This window comes from Engystomops pustulosus, chromosome 11, assembly GCF_040894005.1.
Source record: "Engystomops pustulosus chromosome 11, aEngPut4.maternal, whole genome shotgun sequence".
Lineage (NCBI taxonomy): Eukaryota > Metazoa > Chordata > Amphibia > Anura > Leptodactylidae > Engystomops > Engystomops pustulosus.
Window position 1 is genome coordinate 38,898,642 of NC_092421.1, and position 16,289 is coordinate 38,914,930.

Below are 16,289 nucleotides of genomic sequence, written 5' to 3' on the forward strand. Positions count from 1 at the left end.
TAATGGTTTTAACTTTAATATTTTTTGAGTAGCTCTCCTATCCTTGTTGCTGTGTTGTCTGTGTTATGCACAGGAGTGTAACTAAAGGGGTAGTAGCCGCAGCAGCTGCTACAGGGTCTGTAGTGTCAGAGCCACCTCATCTGCCACACTATAGAATGGAAGATGTGCACCATTATATACATTTTATACTGCACATTGTACAGCATAATATTTATATAACAGTGCAAATCTTTAAGAGAACACAGCTAAAGCAGCAGTTCAGATAAGAAATGTCAAGTGAGGGGGCACCAGGATAAGGAATCTCATCTCTACTTCCTGCCGTCTACTTCCCCCATATGTTCAGCAAATACAGGTCTGCATGAAGCCATATCTTTGACCTCTTACTCCCCCTTTGGGATTAGAATACTGCAGGACTTTATATACAGTGCCTACAAGTAGTATTCAACCCCCTGCAGATTTAGCAGGTTTGATAAGAAGCAAATAAGTTAGAGCCTTCAAACTTCAAACAAGAGCAGGATTTATTAACAGATGCATAAATCTTACAAACCAAAACGTTATGTTGCTTAGTTATATTTTAATAAATTTTAAACATAAAAGTATGGGTCAATTATTATTCAACCCCTAGGTTTAATATCTTGTGGAATAACCCTTGTTTGCAATTACAGCTAATAATCGTCTTTTATAAGACCTGATCAGGCCGGCACAGGTCTTTGGAGTTATCTTGGCCCACTCCTCCATGCAGATCTTCCCCAAGTTATCTAGGTTCTTTCGGTGTCTCATGTGGACTTTAATCTTGAGCTCCTTCCACGAGTTTTCAATTGGGTTAAGGTCAGGAGACTGACTAGGCCACTGCAACACCTTGATTTTTTCCTTCTTGAACCAGGCCTTGGTTTTCTTGGCTGTGTGCTTTGGGTCGTTGTCTTGTTGGAAGATGAAATGACGTCGCATCTTAAGATCCTTGATGGAGGAGCGGAGGTTCTTGGCCAAAATCTCCAAGTAGGCCGTGCTATCCATCTTCCCATGGATGCGGACCAGATTGCCAGGCCCCTTGGCTGAGAAGCCGCCCCACAGCATGATGCTGCCACCACCATGCTTGACTGTAGGGATGGTATTCTTGGGGTCGTATGCAGTGCCATCCAGTCTCCAAACGTCACGTGTGTGGTTGGCACCAAAGATCTCGATCTTGGTCTCATCAGACCAGAGAACCTTGAACCAGTCTGTCTCAGAGTCCTCCAAGTGATCATGAGCAAAATGTAAACAAGCCTTGACATGACGCTTTGAAAGTACGTGCTCGTCTGGAACGGAGACCATTGCAGTGGAGTACGTTACTTATGGTATTGACTGAACCAATGTCACCACTGCCATGAGATCTTCCCGGAGCTCCTTCCTTGTTGTCCTTGGGTTAGCCTTGACTCTTCGGACAAGCCTGGCCTCGGCACGGGAGGAAACTTTCAAAGGCTGTCCAGGCCGTGGAAGGCTAACAGTAGTTCCATAAGCCTTCCACTTCCGGATGATGCTCCCAACAGTGGAGACAGGTAGGCCCAGCTCCTTGGAAAGGGTTTTGTACCCCTTGCCAGCCTTGTGACCCTCCATGATCTTGTCTCTAACAGCCTTGGAATGCTCCTTTGTCTTTCCCATGTTGACCATGTATTCACACGTTTGGGGAGGGTCTTAAATAGTCAGAAAAGGCTGTAAAAACAGATAATTAATCCAAACATGTGAAGCTCATTGTTCTTTGTGCCTGAACTACTTCTTAATACTTTAGGGGAACCAAACAGAATTCTGGTGGTTTGAGGGGTTGAATAATAATTGACCCATACTTTGTTTAAAATTTATTAAAAATTAACTAAGCAACATAACTTTTTGGTTTGTAAGATTTATGCATCTGTTAATAAATCCTGCTCTTGTTTGAAGTTTGAAGGCTCTAACTTATTTGCATCTTATCAAACCTGCTAAAGCTGCAGGGGGTTGAATACTACTTGTAGGCACTGTATATAGGTCTATGATGCATAAATGTATGGATGTGTATATGTGACATATATATGCTGTATGTGGGTGGATATGACGTGTATATATGTGCATATATGCTGTATGGATATGATACTGTATGTGTGTATATGGTGTGTATATGCTGCATATGGTATATGATGTGTATATACTGTATGTTTAGACAATATGTACTGTATAAATATCATATACAATATATACACACATTTTTGTCTGTACTGTATATATACTGGATGTACAAATCTATATATGACTGCATAAATGTATATGTAAGAGACATATATATACACATTTTTAAGTAGAAGGGGACCCCATTCATAACTCTGCTATGGGTCCAGTCTCTCCTAGTTATGCCAGGATTATGCAGCAGGCAACTTCTGCAAATGTGGAGATCCAAGATTGGTAATGTCAAAAATGTAAAAAAAAAAATAAAAAAAAATTCTATTACCACCATTCCATAAAATTCATATATAAACAAATAAATAACAAACATGTAAACATATTTGGTATCTCTATGCCCCGAACCGTCCAAACTATAACGCAGTTAAACCATGAGTCAAGGAGTTAAATTCCTGTGTAAAGTCAAGTCGATGTTATGTGCAGATTGTTGTTCATGGAGCTTTCTCGCAGTAAAAGCCATTTTATGAGTAGACACTATACATTAATTCTGGGCTCTTCTAAAGTATAATTTAGCCCCAATCCTCTACAAAATGTATAGCAAGCAAGATGCAGACTTAAGGCAGGAAATATAGCCCTTTACCGGGTATCTGCTGCTCAGCTGCTGTGGTTACCATGAGAAAGTATCTCTTAGGAGAAGAACTGCAAGAAATATGCTTATCCTACGGCCGCTTCGCACTGAAAAGACAACTCCTTTTTAGGCACAATATTAATGGTGTAGCGGATCTTTTTGTTAGCTTTCACCACATTAATAAATCCCCCTGCGTCTCTCTTTCGGCTTCCATTGTTCTGTGAATATGATATGCATAAAACTCCTTGCTCCTATTCTCGAGGAGGGGAGGGGGTCAATTCAACCTTTTATCCCTGTTCATTAAAATATGCTTTATCTGAGATGTGCGCTGTGATACCGCGCAGTACATGATTATGTTTGCAGCTGCTCTGTCTCAAGTACTTGGAGATGTTTTGCAGAGTAAACTTGTTTTCATATGAATGCACAGATGCTGGGCCAGATGCAATGTGCTAATGACTGCAGCATCTGCCTTCACCCGCATACATGGCCATCACACAGCACATAGGCCTTCCACGGCCGCTAACACTATATCACATGATTACGCTAATTATATAGTGGTGCATCGAGTTTTAGTTTATAGAAATGTAGCATATAATTAGGATGGAAAACAATCCATTTGCATATTAGGGAAGCGTGTTATGTGCTATATTTCTATTACTAGAATCTCTCCCTATACAATTTTGAGTTATTTCTATTGCAGAGGAGGGCAATCAAGGAAAGCTACAGGCCTTACCCCTACCCTTCCTCACACTATCAGACACCAGAGAGATCAGCTGCTAAGAAAGTAGACTGTAATGAACCTGCCATGACTATGTTCTGGTGGTCTCAGCCATTTCCTGTAAGTGACCTCTACCATTCTCTCTTCTTGGAGTCAAGTCATCTTGGCACAGAAAAAAATATATATGTATACATACCTAAAGTAGAAACCAGAAGTCTACAAACACTATATAAAGAGAAAAATAGTTTTGTTTTTTTTTTCCAAAATGAAATCAGAATAACCTTTCCCATTTAAAGTCGATTACAATTAACTAGATCCTTTATATTTACCAATTGCCAATATAATGAAAGAATTGTTTGAGGCAATTTTATTACTTTCTGCAAAGTCAAAAGTTTACATGTAGTTCATTACTTCTTGGTACCATTGCCCTTAAACTGTATGACTTTGGTCAGACATTTTGGATATCTTTCCACAAGCCTCTCACAATTAGTAATTTGGGCCCATTCCCCCTAACAGAACTGTTGTAGCTGAGCTATGTGTGTAGGCGGCCTCGCTTACACCTGCATTTTTAGCTTCGCCCAAACATTTTCAATAGGACTGAGATCAGGACTTTGTACATTGACTTTCTTATCTTTAAGCCACTTTGTAACCAGTTTGGCAGTAGCTTTGGGTCAGTGTCCATTTGAGAGATCTATTTGCGCCCAAGTTTAAACTTCCTGATTGAGGTCTTTATTTATTGCTTAAGTTCTGCCACATAATGTTCCTTCCTCATAATGCATCTATTTCATGAAATGCACCAGACCTTTCTACAGAAATACAACCTATAAAATCTAGACATGCGCTTTCCTAAGGGTTTAAACTATAAGCAGGACTTGATGTACTTTTACTAGATTTATAATTATAATGCTTTCTGTTACCGACCTGTTTCTTCCCTTAGGCATTGTTCACGCCCTTGGAAGGGGTGTATTCTTTCACTTTACTGGAAACTTGCTCAGGCTCCTCACTAGTGACTACTTAAATCTCTGTGCAAGTTAGTTGGGTTAGGTATGAGTAAGGACTAGGTTGCCATAGTCCGAAATGCGTCACCACAAGCCCCGTGTCTCCATGTCTGTTTTCCTTCCCGTTTTTTAAGGAGATGAATACAATTTTACGTTTTAAACAGTTTCTACATTTACTATGCTGGAATCCTTCCTACGTTTTTTGCCTACAACCTATAACATGATGCTGCTGTCCCTGTGTCTCACAGTTGGGATGGTGATCTCAGCCTTGCAAGCTTCTCACTTTTTCCTCCAAACATAATGTTGGTTATTATAACCAAACTGTTCAATTTTAGCTTCATCACATCCTAGGACAGGTCTCCAAAAATGAAGGTCTTTGTCCCTGTGTACATTTTTTTGTCTTTGTGTTTCTTTTGGAGTAATGGCATCTTCCTGACGGAGAGGCCTTTCTGCCCACGTGGTGCTGCCACCACCATATTTCACTGTTGGAATTGTATTTGGCAGGTGATGATCAGTGCCTGGTTTTGTGTTGACTTTGTGGAACTTTCTCCCAGCTCCCTACTGCATTGCTGGAGCTCAGACACTTGTTGTGAACATCACACTCACATTCTCAATACCCGCCCCTGGTATTTGGGGTCATTGTCTCAGTCGGAGGTCCAGAGCATTCTGGAAGAATATCCTCCCTGGTACCTGCCCCTGTTATCTGGTCAAAAAGGAACCAAATAAATAACTGGTAAAGCACTAATTGAGAGCACCAAAAAATACTGAAAATTGTAGCATTAGCAGTGCGATGTCATAATACAAATATGAATATACTCTATACGGTTTAGAATAACAAGATAACCACAGCGTTTATACGCGTCCCTATGGATCGACCCCCCCTCCCGGATGAGCTCTTTGGGCGATTTCTTTCGGCAGCAGCCCCAAGGTCCGGCGTGTACCCCTGTAAATATACAGGGGTACAGACGTTACAGGTAAGCAGGGAACCAGCAGAATATACATCGACAGTCTTATGCACTGGTGATAACATAGATACAGTGGTCTTACCAGCTCAGACACTGTGTGTCATTCATTGATGTTAATTCCACTAGTACAACAAGTTATGCTTTGTATTACCTTGCACGTAAAGATGGCCGGGAGCCTCAGGATACATCCAGACACGTTCCTGAGTATAGTAGGACAGATAGTTGGATATAAACAACACCTATTCCTGTCCCTAACCCCAGGGTGTGAAAGCTCCTGCCCTTACAAGGGCAGTACCAAGTTTTGCCCTGTTCTAATCACCCTTAGGGAGGGGGGATGCTGGGTGATTTAGCAAATCTAAATCAATATTGAAAACACCTGGCAAACGACGAAAAAAATAAACATGAAAAACTTCATCAAGCAATCAAAAAAGTTATGTGCCCTAATAACATAGAACTGAAAAGCCCTTAAATCTGTAAAACCAGCTAAGTAAAATTGAGCAAAGATAAGAAAAACTATATAAATGAGGTATTCATAGTGAACTCGAGAATAAAATAACATAAATAATATTTTTATGTTATGTCTAGAGAGCAAAAAAAAAGGGGTAAAAATCCAAAATAAAAAAATGGAATTATCATAATTATTATATCTCTCCTCGCAAATAAGCCCTCACATGTGTACATTACCAAAAAATTTTATATCCTGTACGATGTGACAATACAAATCTGATCTGGATGGTGCGGCTTTCATCTTTGCAGAGCATTTCATCATTTTATTCATTATGAAAGTGGCATTTTTGGCCTAAATTAATGTATTTTCAAACAAAATTTAAAAGTTTCTAAATTGCACTTCATTTTGTTTTAACCCATGTGAAACACTTGAAAAGGGAAAATAGACTTAATATAAGTTGTTTTACATTTGTTGAGGGGTGTAGTTTCTTAAGTCGGGTATAATATGGGGTTTACTATTATTTAGGCCTCTCAAAGTTGTCCCTCAAAATGTGAATTATGGTGTTTTTCATGAAAATGGGAAAAATCTTTAAATTCTAAGCCAAATGACATCTTAAAAAAATGAGAGGACACTTAAGAAACCATGTCATCATAAAGCAAAGATTCCAGAAAATGTTAGTCATCTAGCTTTTTAGGTAGTTTATCTGACTGGAAAGCAGAATATTTCATACTTTGAAAATGAAGATTTTTTCCAAACTTCTGCCAAATTTTACAACTAACAAAGTACAATGTGCCATGAAAAAACAAACAGTCTCAAAATCATTTGTATATGTTAAAGCCTTGAGAAGTTATAACCAATTATCGTGACAGCTGTCAGTTTCTAATTATCGAATCTGGTCATTAAGCTGAAAAAAAGCGTTGGCAATAAGGGGTTAATACAATCTTAGGCCTCATGTATACAAATGGCTCGGCCAGGGCATATCATAAGTCCGATTGGAGAGGTGGAGAATTGGCGCTCCTCACCCCTCCCCTTTCCATAGGGAGCTGTGTGCCCCCATTGTATTTCAGGCGAAAAGATAGAGCATGCTTTTTCTGCCAATGGCACAGTACGGTGAAACACAAGCGTGCTTACCATACCATGTCATGCGCAATGCACTTCTATGGCGGCCATACGCAAGCTGTCTTGCCTACGGCCGCCATATACATTGGTGCGCATGGGGCCCTAGATCAATAGCAAACAAGAACAGCTCTACCATGTCATTAGTTAACAGAACTAGGCCAAATGCAAAAGCTTTGTGTGAAAATTGAAGTATACTTTAAAATCTTTCAAATGGGTAAAGAGAGAAACTAGCAGTCAGGTGCCACTTATCAATGTTCTTAATTTATTGATCATCAGGAAGTGTGACCACGTCTATAAAACTTTTGGACAAGTCTTCAGTTTTAAGTGACTGAGGCATTTAGCTTCTGGGAAAATGGATCATTACTTTGCTTTTCTAAAGGCTGTTGGTTAGAGAACAACTGTGCCAAATATCTAATAGCGAGGGTGTGAAGCAGCATAGCACAAACCCCCGTTATTATAGAAACACATTTTATCTGCCTTGACAGCTCTGATATTTCGTAAGTATTTTCAGTTAAGCAATTCATGTACATCTGTAGCGCTTAAACTGTCACTTACGAGATCAACTTCTGGTAAGTAGTTTTACATCCAGATAAAAATCATGCTGATCAAACTACTGAATTGCTAAACACATTTTCATCAGCAGAAAGCTGGAAGAAGAATCCAAGTATCCTAGTAACAATGCTGAGGCAGCTGCAGCCGCTTCACACTCACAAGTAGAAGAAAAATTATACAGCCAGTTACAGTGTGACACCTTTGAGTTTCCTACTTGAGAGATTAATGGAAAGATAATGGTACATCAAGTGCAGATCTGCTCCCTACTTTTCTATATTCTTTGACAGGAACCTCAATATTTTAAATAAATGAATTATTTCTATCGCTGGAAATGATAATTTTAGCAAAAGGATTTTAACATGTGCATCCAAATCTTCACACGGAAATACTCATACTTTCAGCTCAATTGGTGAGATTTTCATTCACATGTGCAACAGAGATTAATAATGTAATGAAGGTTTCATTGAAAGTGACATTGGCACCTATTACCTTTCTCATACTGGTTTTTCTCATACGTCTTCCAAAAGCCAGTATTTTTCTATTTTTCTGTTTACAGAGCCGCATGAGGGCTTGTTACCTGCAAAAGAAAAAATTTACTTTCTAGTGCCTGTAATGAATATTCCATGCAGTGTACTGGGAAGCCAGGAAAAAATTCCAAAAACAGATGACAAACACATTTTCTTAAACAGTTCACCGTGTGGTCCGAATGACACATTCCATTTATACTCTGGGTGAGTACAGTCAGAGATACCAAATTTCTATTGCTTTATTAGTTAGTTTTGTCACCATATTCTGCCACCATCACAAAATTTGGCATCTGCACAGCAATAGATACAGTGGCCTAATACACCTAAACGTAATGAGCACTAGACAAAGAAAAAAGAAGTGTGTCAAGAGAATGACCAACGTAATATAACAATGGCAATCTTTATTACAAAAATTAAATATAACAATGACTGACCAAACAAACCATTAATCTCTTCGCCCTCCATGACGTATATGTAGGTCACGGAGCGCTAAAGAAATATGAAGAGGGTTAAGGGAGTGGCCCACTTCATACAGACATGAGGTTTGCTGCATATTGCAGCAAACACCCAGCGCTTACATCGTGGGCATTAAGCATGTTCCACTGACAAAGCCTCGTGAGTGCTGCCATCTTTGTTTTGATCGTCATCCCCTGTATCGGGGAGCTGTGATCTGTTGCTATGTTTTGTTTTGTTTTAGCCCATCAATTACAATGTGTGATTTGCACATTGTAATGGATGATGTGGAAAATACTGCCATATTGTAGGCTGCATCCAAAAACAATTACACAAAATCAAGCAATTATATAAGGCATATCAGAGCTAAACTCACTTACTGTTGTGAGAGAGTGAGAGGTGTCGTGTGGGAGAACCTCTATCTGTCCTACAGGCAGATGAAGGGTGTGTGGTGAAAGCCCTTGATTTGTCTGCAGTAACCCAAGGGTTAATGCAGACATGTGGTAAGCAGGTAGAGTCTGTTTGGTCTATGTTGGCCTAGCTAGCATAGACACCTTTGTAATGTCCGTACTGGGCCTGCTTATTATGGAGTAGGGATAGGCTGGTAGTGGGACTCCTACTCCACCCGGGCTTCGGTCCTGGGTTTCTGTATAGTCAACAGGTCACAGGAATCGTTAGAGCCCGATTTTAACTGCAGGCCCGAAGCAAAAGGAGAGGCACTACCTAGAGAGCTGAAGGCTGAACCGTGTTCACACAGCAAAGGTAACTGAGTGCCTCCTGTTATACTGCAGGCCAAGAGGGTGTGCCTGGCAGCCTGGTACATGTATTGTTAGGTGTTATTGGTTTATTAGGCAGTGCCCAGCCGGGCAGGGTTTATTTTGTATATGCCTAACCAAGGCTGAATTTGTGTTTTGTTAAGGAAGTGTGAATAAAACACTTGATTTTGGACTAACCCTGCGTATGTCCCTGCTTCCTGCACTGCTACAAAGCATCTACCAGAGCAATGTTCAGTGTGTTTATGTTAAATTTGTGGGTGTGATTTATTTTTAACCCCTTAGCGCTCTGCGCCGTAGCTGTACTGCGCTGAGTCCCGCGAATAGCGCTCAGCGCAGTACAGCTACTGCGCAGAGACGATGCCGGTTCAGCGCTGCACAGCAGCCAAACCGGCATCGTTAGCCGCGGGATTTCAGCGGTAATTTACCGCTGACATCCCCGGCTAACACCTGCGGTCGTAGTGGGCTCCGATCACGGGTGTTTAACCCGTTAAATGCCGCGGTCAACGCGACCGCGGCATTTAACATGCCTTCTGGGGGTCTTTACCCCACGATCAGCCCCCCCGCACCGTTTTCGGGGGGGGGGGGGGCGATCGCTGTTTTGGCACCTCTGGGGTCCGATCGGGACCCCAGAGAAGCCTGGAGGGATTGCCTTTAAGATGGCGTCTGTGACGTCATCTTAAAGGCAAAGTGTCAGCCTATGCATCTGCATAGGCTGGCACTGCTAATACCCTGCAATACATTAGTATTGCAGAGTATTATCAAGAACAAGCAATCAGATGATTGCTTGTTCATATCCCATGGTGGATCATGTAAACAAATGTAAAAAAAAGTGTTTTTTAATAAAAAATTACTTTATAAATCACTAAAAATGCCCATAAGCCCCAAAACATATAAAGAGACATATAACGCTCAAAAAAGTCTAAATCATAACACAAACCCCACATATATAGTATCACCGCGTCCGTAACAATCCATAGAATAAAACTAAATAACTATTGAACCCATATGATGAACGCCGTAAAAAAAAACCTTAAAAACCCGCCAAAAATTATGATTTTTACCTATTATATCCCACTAAAAATGCAATAAAAAGTGATCAACAAAACATATGTACTCCAAAATGATACTATTGCAAAGAACAACATGTCCCGCAAAAAACAAGCCATCAACCAGCTCTGTAGCCAAAAACGTAACAATGTTATGCCACTTGGAAGACGGCGATGCAAAAATGATAGATTTTTCCCCACATTAGGGTTTTATTTGGCAAATTTAGTAAAACATAAGAAAAAATATTCATGTCTGGTATCCCCATAATCGTATCGACCCATAGAATAAAGATAACATGATTATTAGGCTATACGGTGAACACGAAAAAAAAAAAAAAAGTAAAATATCCAGTACAGAATTGATGCTTTTCTACTCATGACCTCAAAAAAAGTTCCAAAATTTTCAACAATAGGTGATACCAACCCCAAAATGGTAACACTGGAAAAAGCATCTCGTCCCGCAAAAAAAATGCTGTCACATGGCCCAAATAACGGAAAAGCGAAAATTTTATAGCCTTCAAAAGGGGGCAACGAGAAAACTAAAATCCTGGCAGCTGCAGGGCGCTCCTTCCCTTCTGCGCCTCGCTGTGCCCCCATAACACAAGTAACGGCCACGTGAGGGGGGTCGCTGCACTCAGGAGAAATTGTATAACAAATTTTATGGTGAGTTTTCTCTTTTCAGTGTTCAAAAGTTATAACCATATAAAGAGACGCAGGTCAGAATCTAAAAAATGGGACTGAGCCTTAAGCTGTAAAATGGCTGCGTCCTTAAGGGGTTAATTAATGGTTTATGAAGTGGTTGGAGGTTGGTGTTTTGTGTTATTTAATTATTTTGGTATACATGTTCTGTTTTCCTCATTTATAAAAGAAAAGTCTGCTAGGTGTGAATGGGGCTGGACCAGCAGGTGAGTAGTTTTAAATATTTTGTATATATTGTATATAATGTTTGGTTTATGTTTTATATTATATATTTTAATATAAGATCTACAGATAACGGTGGTACTTTTCTTTCTACAGGTAACAATCTTTTTGCTTGGAAAAATAAGTTATGAAATCGTCTTGGGTGCTCCAGTATGTTCCTGGTAGGGCGCTCGGCAGCCAGAGTTCCGAGTGCCAGAGCCTGATTTTAAAACACTTTTCCCAGGAAAAAGATTCCTGTAGAAAGAAAAGTACCACCATTTTCAATAACTCTGAACAGTAGGTGAGCTTTGCTCCAATATGCCTTATATAAGTGGTTAATTTCCTTTAAAACGGTATCTGGAAAAAGTTTTTTCAATGATGCTAAGAATCATTATTGTGATCTTTATATCTTGTTCTACTGAAGTTTACACAGCTGGGCAAAATGATATTTTCCAAAAAGTGTTCTGTTATGGGGGACATCATATGGGATTGATAGATGTTAGGGATACATAACATGTTTGTGATTATGTTTATTTAGTTACATTTTAGAGCCCTTACCATGCATCCTTAAAGGGGTTGGCCACATTACCTCATGATTTTATAATGTGTGTGTAAGTGTAGGGGGCAGGATACTAGGTAATTTACCATTATACATCTATTAATAGTTCTGCTCCGCTTTCTTGATACGCAAAGTGAAACCTCCTGTCTTTTAGCTCATCAGCCAGACATTCCTGTCCATTGCTGTTTATGCTGTCCTGAGATGGAGGGTCATCTGCAGCCAGAGGAATAATAGAGAACAGGAGACACATACACAGGAATATACAGACAAATGGTGGACACCACACAACACTTTTCGCCTTGCTTCATCAGGGTCATGTGTGTATGTAGACCTGTGAATGGGTCCCCTGTCCTCTGTTATTCCTCTGGGTAATGTCCAATACTTGTTTGTAAGCAAATACCTTGACTTGTTCTGAGGACCAGATCTTCTATACCTTTATACAGGTTACTGTGATTTATTTATCATGTATATTTAGTTATTTGATCGTTGTTGGACTGTTTCTTTTTATGTTCTTTGTCTTTTTAAATGGATTTGCTTTAATTGATCTTACAAAGTGTTATTTTATGCTTGCTATATTTTGTTTTTTTGTGGTATTAATTGATTTTTAGGAGCAATCTATTTAATCTAGTGTGGGTACAGTCTGTGCCCCCCATTACTTGTATCGGTGTTCATTCTTCTCTAGCTGCAAAAGTTATAATACTGAAACTTTCTTGTCATTAAATAAACCTTCACACTTTTACTTATGTATATTATTCCACCTCTTAGCTACTAGCTCCACCCTCGCCTGTGTAAGTGTGTTTAAGATGCACAAGCTATGGTCTTATTGGTCAGCAGTGCATGCTTTTTATTTTACAGGAGGCGGGTTCTGCCCCTCCATCTTGCTGATTGTAGTTCTTATTAGAGCTGGAAACTTTGAGGCAAAATACTTTGGGACACCTGGAGCAGAATTATGTTTTTTTTGTTCAGAATGATGGTTACCCTTTAGTTTAACTGTAGGTTATTATGGAAAATACACAGTAGGTTTTCCCCCATTTTTGTTTCATTATAAATATATACATATTCGTATATTTACACATTTAAACACTTGCGTGCACATATCTATGCACTGATATATACATTTATACACTAACACAGGTCTGTCCCAGTAACTGGTGACCTCATGAGGGAAGTACATGGCAGGAATTAAAGATTAAAGTCCTGAAGTTCTGCTGTCCCCTCCCTCTCCCTCGACATTTTCACATAATTTGGAAGATGTGCACTGTTATATATACATGTTATAGTGTACAATGTGCAGTATAATACAGTATGTATATAATGGTGCACATCCTCCATTCCTTAGTGTTTCAGGCCAGATGCTGGGGCCCCCTGACATGGCGGGCCCCATAGCAGCTGCTATGGCCGCTATCTCTGTAGCTACGCCCCTGGCAGATATACAGAGATATATCACATAAGACATTGCTAAGATACCAGAGAGGAAAATAGTTACATTTGGGGTGTAGAGAACGATGTAAGTTTCCTTGCTGGTACTCAAAGACCACAAGAGACCAAGAAGTTTTCGTAAATAGCATGGCAGCTGGTTGGAAATGTAATACATGTAAGAAAACCTGTTCTTTTACAATTGTACATTCCTGGAGATTGTGAAATGTTGTGTGACATCACTTTTACTAATATGTTTATTGATTTTCACGGCCGACGCTACATTGACCAGGAAATTATTATATAGCTTGCAACATTCTCATACGCATTATTTGCTCTCCAGCTGATGCTTCACAATAAAATAGAAAAGCTAGTGTATAGATTTTCATTAAAATCTGTAGGTTTCTGGCACTATGTTTGAAATATTCATGTATTCAGAAAAGCAGCAATGCTGGAATCTCTTCTTATGCATGAGAGTCAAACATAAATGTGCTTTTCAGACATAATCTGAGACCCATTTTGCTGTATTTTGCACAGCAAAAAGATTTACGGTATAGAATACATACATTATTAAACAAGTGCTAAGTTGTGTTTGCTGAAACACCCATGCGAGGAAGACAAATCCTATACACAACAAGTGGCTTGAGCTTTATCTTATTGTTTCATTATCTGATCATATACTATTTTGAAAGGCAACATCCCATTTGAGTTATTAACCATTAGTAGACTCAAGTGGATGGTTCTGGTCATAGGGTTATGGCTACACAGATAACTCAAACCCTCTACTGGGCTACATACATTATACATTATACATTACACTGCACACATACTAAGAAAGCATTGGCACAATAATCTGCTCATTTTCAATCCTGCTGCCTGATCTTGGTGCATCTGAGCTACAAGAAAACAACATTGGATATTTAGGGATTGAATACGAATATGACCCATTGTGATTCTTTATATGGTCAATGTGGTCTCATCATCACAGTCAGAATTGTTGCCTATGTGTATGAGCTATGATTATTCAAAATACCCAAAATAAATTATGTTACAAAGGTGCCTGGACCCACTTTGTGACAGTTCAATACCGAATGCACAGTGATATAGCTACTGTGATACCTGGGACATCTAAACTAATTATATTGTTCATATGCCCTATAACATAAAATCCATGAAATATGTCAATTTGCAGATAACAAAAGTAAAATCAGGTTTTAATTTCTACAAAAATATTCAATCCAATATCCAATCCATTGTATAATGGACATTCAATAAATAATTAATTCTGCTGATTAGGAGAATGGGGTCATGGTGCTTTGTTTAACTAATGGAGGCTTTACTGAGCATGTACCCTCGTCACTTAAAGGGGTATCTTATTTCTTCAAATTAATTTTATTGTTTGCAAGAAAAATTATACATGTTTTCACTATAGCTTCAATTCCACATAGTTTTCTAGATCTCTGCTTGCTGTCATTCTATAGAAATCTTCAATGTTTATTTCCACTGGAAAGAATCCAACCATGGTCACACAGGTGCACAGCTCATTATATCACAGAGGGTAATCAGAGCTGTGTGATATAACGAGCCATGCACCTATGTGACTATGGTCGGATTTATGGAAAACTGGATAACTTTTCATTATTCAAACAATAACATTTATTTGCTGAACACCGCTTCAAGACAAAGTCTATGAAGCAGTATGTATCGGTGCATCTATAAAATGGTGTATTACAGACATATGTTACTCTAAACCCCTTACCATTGGCGCCATAATAGTATGGCGCCTGTCGGGTGCTGGTGCATGGAGAGGGGTCACAGGCTGGGCCCTCTCCATAGTCGGTAAGCCTTAAGGCTGTTGTCGGTAAGACTTACCGATAACACCTACGATTGGTGCTGGTACAGATTACGGGTGTTATCTTGTCAATCGCCACCAGCAGTTTTGCCAGCTGCTCCATCCTGCCTAAGATCATCGCTCCCCGTGACGTCATCGGGGAGCAGCGATCCATTGCTATGACACCCTGAGGTCTTCCAAAGACCTGAGGTTATCTTGTTTTAACCCATTCATTACAATGGGGCTCACTAAGGGTCAGTGGACCGCACTATCGCCGGGTAGTCCAACGATTTACAATTTGCGCCGCTTTTAGAAGGGTTTTTTGGTGCAGTCGATCTGATTTTGGTGCATCGGCGCTGGCTTTCATGCGACAGAAGTGTGGAGGGGTGGCCATCAGACGATTCGTATGATTCTGACTAAGCGCGGGATTTAACATCTTAATTTGTGCAGCAAACCAAGTACTTACATACACCGAGAGGAAGATGGTGAATTCCGGTGGACCAGGGAAGCGACACATGCAGGATATCGGGCGCACAATCTTCTTGAATCGTGGCATATGTGCATTCCGGCGGACAATCCGGATTGGGGATCACGCAGGACCAGGTAAGTAAATGTGCCCCAATGTGCTAATTGCACATTGTAATGTATGAGGATGAAAATTGCCATATACTGCCATCCTGTAGTAAATGAAAAAAAAATTGAAATTATAATAAAAAACCTAAAAATTCAAACCATCCCTAGAACTGATATAAATATAAATTAACAATAAAAATCATAAACACATTGGCTAACACTGCATATCAAAATGCCTGATCAAAATATAAAAACGTTTTTTCACTGCGATTAACCCTGTAACGGAAAATAGCTCCAAAAGTTGAAAATTGCAACTTTTTGCCATTCTGAAAAACATAAAATTCAATAAAAAGTGATCAAATGGTTGTGCAGTCCTAAAAATGGTAGCATTGAAACGTCATCAAAAGTCGCAAAAAATAACACCAAGCCTACCTCCGTACACCAAAGTATGACTACGTTATTAGCGCCAAAAGATAGCGAAATGTACAGGAGAATAAAAGTAGACATGTCTTTTGGGGCGCACAGTGAAAGCTGTAGAATTGAAGCCCACAAGAAAACCGTGCAAAAGTGTTTTTTCACCATTTTCAATGCCTTTGGAATTTTTTTCTGCTTTCCAGTACATGACATGGAAAATTAAATACCATCACTGTTTT

At 39.6% G+C, this 16,289-nt stretch overlaps 1 protein-coding gene across 2 annotated transcripts in view; it reads right to left on the bottom strand.

The window, feature by feature from the left end:
* The window catches only part of GRID1 (glutamate ionotropic receptor delta type subunit 1), a 1,020,611-nt gene that overhangs the window by 901,842 nt on the left and 102,480 nt on the right, over positions 1-16,289 (bottom strand). For both annotated transcript variants that reach the window (XM_072131335.1, XM_072131336.1), the window contains exons 2-3: positions 15,530-15,740; positions 8,045-8,132 (exon numbers count right to left, since the gene is read on the bottom strand). The gene's annotated coding sequence lies outside the window, so the exon portion shown is untranslated. The remainder of the gene's footprint in view (positions 1-8,044; positions 8,133-15,529; positions 15,741-16,289) is intronic.